Source organism: Apteryx rowi, unplaced genomic scaffold (assembly GCF_003343035.1).
Source record: "Apteryx rowi isolate R43461 unplaced genomic scaffold, aptRow1 scaffold_170, whole genome shotgun sequence".
NCBI classification, from domain to species: Eukaryota; Metazoa; Chordata; class Aves; order Apterygiformes; family Apterygidae; genus Apteryx; species Apteryx rowi.
The window spans coordinates 691,417-699,177 of record NW_020447975.1 but is presented as its reverse complement, the minus strand read 5'-3'; the positions used below and the strand labels follow the sequence as shown (position 1 = coordinate 699,177).

General features: G+C 62.0%; 1 long non-coding RNA gene across 1 annotated transcript; it reads left to right on the top strand.

Moving 5' to 3' along the window:
- The first annotated feature begins 288 nt into the window (after positions 1-288).
- LOC112963572 lies at positions 289-1,812 on the top strand. Its single transcript, XR_003252631.1, has 2 exons — positions 289-329; positions 843-1,812. It is a non-coding gene; the product is annotated as an uncharacterized LOC112963572 (long non-coding RNA).
- The last annotated feature ends 5,949 nt before the right edge of the window (positions 1,813-7,761 follow it).

Sequence of the window (7,761 nt, the reverse complement as noted above, 5' to 3'; positions counted from 1 at the left end):
AACCGAAACCAGCCCTGAGCTATCGCTGAAAGCCATGCTAGGCTCAGCCCCAGACAAACGCGCGCGGCTCTCATGTATCAGTGGTAAATGTCTTCCTGTTTAAAAGCTCTCAAAATCACAGGGGTAGCTTGTTTTGACATTTGATTAGCCGCAGAGAACAACTTGAGAGTGCTTGAGTGAGTGAGTGAGCAAACTCCGAAGCAATCCGGGTGCTGAATGCTTCGGCCTGTTAGCGATAGAGCCGTATCGGGGCAGGGGAAGGGTGGGCAGCGCTCCAGAGGGGATGATAAGCGGGCTGCCGGGAGAGATGAACATGAGGAAAGGAAGTGGTGAGTGAAGTCAGCTGAAAACAGTTTCTTATGCTCGCCGTGACTCATAAATTTCATTAATACAAGGGTTTACGCTGGAGTTAGCAAACTTTGCTTGCTAACCTCGGCTGTCTGAGCCGCTTTCGGAGGGACTAGGGAACGTTGCTGCCCTTATTCCCGCGCTTCAGGACAGCGGAGGGAGCCGGAGGATCCTTCCCTCAGCTCCCACGGTCTCGCTGTGCGCTGCCCCCAGGCTCAGTGCTCAGTTGCCCCCGACGGAGCGTTTTTGCAGGGGTTTTGGGGAGACCTTCGGCATGGGGCAGTGCAGATCTCCATCTCCTCTGTGCCAGCCTGGCCTGGCATGATGGACCTGCTGTTACTGGGTGGTGGGAGCTGGAATCGCTCAGCTGCGTCCCTGCTCTGCTGCAGGGGGGAATTCATGCTGCGGTAGGACCCCGGGAGGTGGGAGACCCACTGACACCCGGGGTTTCGGCTACAAATAAAGCATCTGGCCCTTGTTCCTGGGGGGTTTAGCAGGTCCATAAACAGGCAACGGCGCTAAGCTGCTCCTCAGGCTGGAGGTAGGAGCTCGGTGCTATCGCTGGAGACTCAGGTACGACCGCTGCTCCCAGAGACATGGCCATGAAGGAAGGACGTCTGGGCCCAGCTCTCTCCTGATCTCGCCAGCTGTAGCTGTGCCTGCAGCTACGTCCCTGCAATCGATAGCGCTCTTGGGGTGAGAAGCCTGTGGCTCACGCGATGCCCAGACCCAGCAGCTCGGGGGAGCAGCAGCACCCCGAGAGCTTCACGTCTTGTTGCATGGGGCCTCGGCTCTGCGGCAGGAAGCAGGGAGCGGAGGGAATGCACTGCCCGGTGCCAGGAGAGGTGGCGATCCGGCAAAACGGGGGCAGGCATCTCCCCAGGCCCACTGCAGGCGCAGTGCCAGACGGGCAGCCCCGTGCACCACCACCGCCGCCGCAGCATCCCTCCCACCCCTCTCCTCCTCCTGCCCCTGGTGCAAAACCAGCGACGACAGAGTGTTTGAAGGGACTGCTGAAGGGRCACGAAGAGCATCGCGCCTGCAGAGAGGGCTTCGGAGCGGCTCCGGGCGGAGGGAGCCCGACAAGGAGCCTCCCCGGCTGAGCGCCTTCAAACAGCCCGGGCCGTCATGAGCTCTGCGGGGTTTGGTTTTTTTCCCCAGACCTAAAACATGTTGTGTCAGGTTGGTCACGACACTGCAGGGCTGTTTTCCTTTCTCTTGCTATCACTGCTATCAAGTAGGAGTTAACAGCTCTTGTTTATACAATGACTATCTGGCCAGAGGCTGATTTAATACCTCCCACTTCTTTTAAGTGCAAATAGACTCTAATGTGTGTATTAGGCTGCTTGAATGGCTGTTCTGGTGAAATACTCGCTTTCCAAATAACTTATCTGCAGTTAATGCTGGGGAGAGGAGAGAGCAAACTTCTTTAGAATTTAGCAATAATAAAAGGAAAACAATCCATTTAATATTTTCCTATTTCCTTAGCTAAGCCTTTAGTCATGCTGAGCCTTGATGGGTTTTAGCAGGCAGAATCCTATAATGGTTTATGGGCTGCAAACCTGATTCAGCAAGTTGCTTCTGAACACGGCTCAGGCTGAGCCCAACAGCTATTGCATGCAATACCGCTTCCGGGAACACTGCCGGCAAGCCGCCGCGCCGACCACAAGACCTTTAAAGTAAGGCTGCGTTTGCCAGGCTTCCAGAAGAGCACTAAGCTCAGCCTTGCGCACCCTGCAGCGGCATCCGCCTGCCTCCGTCCCCGTCGCTGATTCACTTGCTCCTTGCTGGAGCGCAGCCACCTGCGGGGCAGGCTGGGCCGGGCCGGGCTGGGCCGGGCAGCCGTGCGGTGCAGGCAGCGCTCCGCAGCCGCGCTTGGCAGGAGCCGAGGAGTAATATCATCCCTGAGCGAAACTGCAGAGTTTCTGCTGAGTCACAGTCATCAGGGAACGGGGAGAGCAATTACAGAGGAAAACTGGGAAGGCATCCCAAACAAATTGGTTATAATTAACAAGTAGAAGAATAACACCAGTAATACCATTAGCAGGCCCAAAAGCCATCTGCAATATAATATCTATAATTAGACAGTACACAGCAAAAGCCTGGGCCGCGCTGCTCGCCCCGGGAGGGGAGGGCAGGTGAGCRCAGGGTCTGCTCCGTGTGTGCCCGCCGCGCGCAGCCAGTGGATCCAGCCCCGGCCGTGGCGGCCGCCGGGACATGGGGACAGTGGCTGAGCACTGCCTGTCCGGGAGCCCGGGCAGACGCGAGGCCGCCGGGCGGATGTGCTGACCTCCCGGCTGCGCTTCCCGAGGCTCCGAGGGGATTCGGGAAACGCAGCCACGATCGCAGCCTTGCAGGGCACGAGCACGAACGAACCTGATCTTGCCCAGGCCGGCGAGGCTGCCCTCTCCCACCTCCTTCCAGGGTGCAGCCTGGCGTTAAACACACATAAGTGCAAGGCGTTACTATGCCGGGAGTCGATTCAGCTCTCCGAGCCTCTGCTATTAGCGGAAAGATTTGATTTGCAAGCCAGGCCCTGCGCCGGGGGGGAGCGGAGCAGAGCGGGGCGCAGGCACACACCAGCCAGGGTCACCGCGAGAGGCAGCGCCGCGCCGGGAACAAAATCCCGCCTGGCTCCCGGCGCCGCTGGCTATGTGCTGCTGAACCGGTATCATCGACACACGCGAGCCGCTGCGGTCACCCTGCGTCAAATCACGATGCCGTTCCCGGACGTGCTCGTCCCGGGGGTGCCGGAGGTGGCGGCTGCACGCGGGGAGGGTCTGCAGTGCAGCGCGCTCGGAGCCGGACGCGCACGGCCCTGCGCTGCCCAGCGCGGGGAGCAGGYGGGGAGATCACGTCTGACCTGCGGACAGGTTTCTCCTGCCCCATATTTCCCCAGTCCGGGTCCAGGCACAGGCAGGGTGTTTGATGGAGTCAACAGGGTCTGGGCCGAGCTGTGGCCAGCTGAGTCCTGTTAGCAGCTCGTTGCAGCTGGGGTGTCGCAGGCTTGTTGTGCCCAGCGCAGAGAGCTGCCTCCCACGGGGCTCAAAGGCTGCTCCTGCGTCCCGGCTGCCCCTGCGGCTCCCGGCCCCGGCACGAGGCGGTCGGGCGGCTCACGGCGCCGCTGGGAACCGCAGGCTCTCAAGGGCCCCTTCCCGTTTCAGGGCTCCTCGGCCAGCCAGGCTGCGATCTGGGGCTGTCGGCAGCTGTTTCACGAGGGAGGAAGCTGGCGCTGCAGCGGGGCGGCTGCCTGCGAGGGGCTGCGGCGGGGCCCGAGCGCTCCCGGCTCCGCGGGACAGACCAGGCGCTAGCGCAGGCGAAGGGGAGCTGCCTCCACCTGCACCGCCAAAGGGGAAAGGCCGCTCAGGACCCGGCCGAGCACGGCCCAGTGCGCGCAGGCTGGGAGGAAAGTTTCTCTCTTTGGCTCGGAGGAGGCGCAGGCACAAGAAGCGTCYGGGGTAGAGTGTGCATCAGGCCCTCGTTTCCTGCTAGGACATTTCTGGCGTGTCCTGAGCAGGTTCCTCGGGCTCCCGGCTCCCGCCGCCCCGGAGCCGTGCGGGGCTGTGTCCTCGCGTGTGTTGCCCAAGCAGGTCTGGAGGACAAGGGGGCGGCAGGAGGGTTCTGCTTGCGAAAGCGCTGGGGAACCGGCGCCTGCTGCGCCGACAGCAGCAGCCGATGGCGTGGCCGGAGGTGCTGCTGGCCAGAGGCTCCCTCGCGGCACAACGGGCTGCATCGGCGAGCTGGTCCAGGCTGAAAACCTCCCCGCTGCCTTGCTGTGGTGGTGGGTGCGGATCTGCAAAGYGGGCACACGTGGCCGAGGAGGGGAACGGGCATTCCTGATGCCGCACTGCCGGCAGGGTGAAGCAAGCACGGCACGCTGCACATCAGGCATGGCACAGCAGGGCAGCCTGGCTGCGTGCCAGCTGCGATGCCCCGGCAGGTCGCACCGTACCTCTTCCTCTCCACCCCCCATGCGGGTGTGAAAGGCCTTCTGCCCTTCCTGGGACCTGCCCGGCGCTGCCGCAGTGCCRCCCTGGCCAGCACGTCCTGCACCAGGGTCCGTCCCTGGGCGTTGTGCTGGGCCCCGATGGCTGCGGAGAAGCCAGCACAGCCCTGTCCGTTCTCGGAAATGCTCCTTGCAGGAGGGTTTATGTCCTTCCACCAAGGATTACTTTCTCATTTTTGTTTTCTTTCTAATTGCTGTGGAGCAGAAAAAAATCCTAGCTCCAAAATTCTGCTTCAGCGCTTGATAAAGAAAGCTGCATTTACAAACTTGGGTTAAGTGAGGCGTTTGCATTTTATTGGCGATGGAAGTGCCCGTGTCGGGGGACTTTGGGGGAGGCCTGCAGAAGGGCCCTGCCGTCCTGCACGGCTCTGCGGGTTGGCGTGGGCGCGTGTTTCRTGGGGAGACCCAGGGTTTGCCCTGAAGAGAGGGGGGAGAAGCTGGAAAACCTTGAAGCCGGAGGGTCCTCCTGCCTCCCAGGGAGCTCTGCTGAGCTGCCTGCGCCRGGGCTGAGTGCACGGGGTCCTGCGGGAGCCGCGCGGTATTTCTTTGCTTGCTTATTTGCTTAGGCTGGCTTCTAATTTTYGAAACACCACCGAAGGGAACATTCAAAGCACTAGCAGAGGCTTTTGGTGCCGGTGGGCCCGGCTGCACGGGCGCTACAGTGATGCTGGGCGAGCTGCACTCGAGGCACCGAGCCGCTCGGGCAGGAGGGGCTGCGAAACCGCGCTGCCCCACGCAGATAAAACCGGGCTTCCAGCAAAGCAAAATAAACTTGCCGATAGCGTTCTCCGCTCTCCTTGGTCAGTCATTAGTATGCATTTCAGTGCCTTTCCAGCTCTGAAATCCTTGTTTAGATAAACTTGAAAGCTAAAGGAAATTTGGCAGGCAGGGTCCTGCCCTATGCGGAGGGCAGATAGTGTCACCTTAAATGTAAACACGCGGTATTGACTGGGGCCGGGAACGGCTTGTCAGCGATAACGGTGCCGCGCGGGGTGGCTGCCTTCGCACGGCCGCGYGCAGGGAGCGCTGCTTTTGTGTTTGGCGAGTTAATCTATTAATGTCGTTCAGGAAATGAGATGGGAACAGAAGCGACTCGGTTACCGGCGGGCGGGCGTGCRTGTGCGTGTGTGCAGGTTTCTCCTTTTCTCCCGGCTGCCCCCTCTGCAGCCGAGCAGCAGCTCAGCGGGCTCTGCTGAGGCTGCGTTAAGATCCCAGCCAGCCTCCCCCGGGATTAACAGATGCACAGAAGTATGCGGGGGTGGGGGGGGGAAGGACGGGGAAAGTCGTGCCGCTTGTATCGCCCGACGCCTCTGGTGGCTTCACCGCAGCGAGGCCGTGCTGCGGGCGCAGGGCGCCGCAGGAGGGGCCGCGCGGCCGCCCCGGGCCCCGCTCGGGATGGCCGGTGCTGCCGGCTGCCGGCACGCGCCTTCGGGAGCAGCTGCAGCGGTGCAGCGCGCAGCGGCACTTGCTCCGCAGAGGCCGTTTGCGGGCGGGAAGAGCAGCTCACACTATTTCTCCGAAAGGGCGGTATTGCAGCAAGGACGAGACGGTGTCACAAGACGGCGAGTGCCGAGAAGCCGCGGTGCGGGGGGGGGGTGGTGATGGGGACATCCGCCGTGTGCCTTGCGCCGGCCGCGAGGCTCTGCGGGCCTCTGTGCCGAGCCCTCCCGGGCCGCCTGCTCCCACGCCCCGGCCCTCTCGGCGCTCGCCCTCCACCGCCGCRTTTCAGCCTCCCCCCGGCAGCTCGCCGAACGTCCTCGGCGCCCGCCTGCCCGCGGCATCTGCTGCCCCGGCTCGACTCGGGCAGCGCGGCGGAAGCGCGGGGGCCGCGAGCCCTGCAGCAGCGGTGGGGGCTCCCCGAGTGTCAGGAGCGCCGGGGTCCTGCCGGAAAGACGCCACCTCCCTCCCTCGCTCCCGTCGCCTTTATTCCCCACTGCAGCCGGGCGCTGCACGGGCTGCCGGGASGGGCACGAGCGCACAGCCGGCCCTGGGGAGACCACGGGGACGCGTCCCAGGGCAGAGCTGCTCGTTTCCAGCGGGATCGGACGGGAGCACGGCCTGGGCGGCTCGCAGAGGAGACGATTGCTTCTCCCGCGGAGTCTTTTTCCTGGCTCATTAAGAAAAAACTCAGAAAAAGAACTTATGGGAAAAGATCATCGTTTATAATTGGGATGTGCAAATATCAGTTTAAGTAGATTTTAAATCAATATGAACCAGAACATTTCCTTTCACCCCAATTGCTTTTTTTTTTTTTTTCAACCAGGTGAGTTTTAATAACCTAAAATAAAACATCTGCTHTCTCAGTGTCATCCTGGTGTGCAGAATATCAATTAACAAGAGGCATTCTCGGTCGTCTGAGTTCACCACAATAACGCTGGAGCTCTGGCAGGGTGGGAATGTGAAGAAAATTACAACCTTTTCGGGGAAACCATTAAATAAAAATCAGAATTTGTCCATAAATACCACTGGGGGAGGGAAACAGCTCATCTAATGTGTTCTATTTTGAGCAATGAAACCTGATTTTTCAGTGCAAAATCACCGCTTCCCTTTCCTCTCCCCAGGGCCCTGCGCCCAGCAGCGGCTCGGCCCCCGCCTGGCTCCGGAGCGGCCGAGCCCCRGCTCCCCGGCGGCCAGGGCACCATGCTGCCGCTTTGCAGGGCGCACTGGGGTTTTCGCCCCGCGCTCCCGGATTCCCGAGAGCAGCGTAACCGGACCCCGACACCCCCGTGCAGAGGGACTGGCCGCCCCGTCCCCAGAGGCCTGGGCGCTGCCTGGGGGGTCGGTGGCAGTGGCCCAGCTCTGGGGTCCGGGCTGCGGTTCCCCCCGCGACGCAGCCCGTGCAGCGAGCCTGGCCCTGCACGGCCAAGCGGCTTCAGCACAGAACCGGCCGGCRGCTCCGCACCCTCCGGAGCTGCTCCTGTTCCCCCTCACCAGATGCTCTCAGGGGCTTCTGCTCCGTTCGTTTGGTTTCTGCGTCCGAAGCACGTCTTCACCTAAAAGCGCACGGCGCCAACAGCAAGACCCAGCCTGTCCTCGCCAGGGCAGAGCAGGCCCCACGAAGGGGCGCGAGGAGCGAGGCAAGGGGGGGGCTCAGCAGCTCCCGCGGGCTTGCCGGGCTCAGCGCCCAGCAGAATCAGGCCCCAAGGAGCGGCGCGTTCTGCGTCTTGTTGGGACCAGCGCAGTGGACGGCCGCTTGCGGAGYGGGCGCAGATATAGAGTTACCAGGGCTAAGATCAATTAACCTTCCCCAGCCATGAAAAATTAACAAACACACGCAGCCCCCGAGCAAGCACCGAGGCCGAGGCACAACGCTCCGGAGGATTATCTCGGCTCCCTTGATCCTGCGAGCTCGCAGGCAGCCTGGGGGCCGTGTCCCCTGCAGCCGGCAGCGGCGCCGGCGCGGGGAC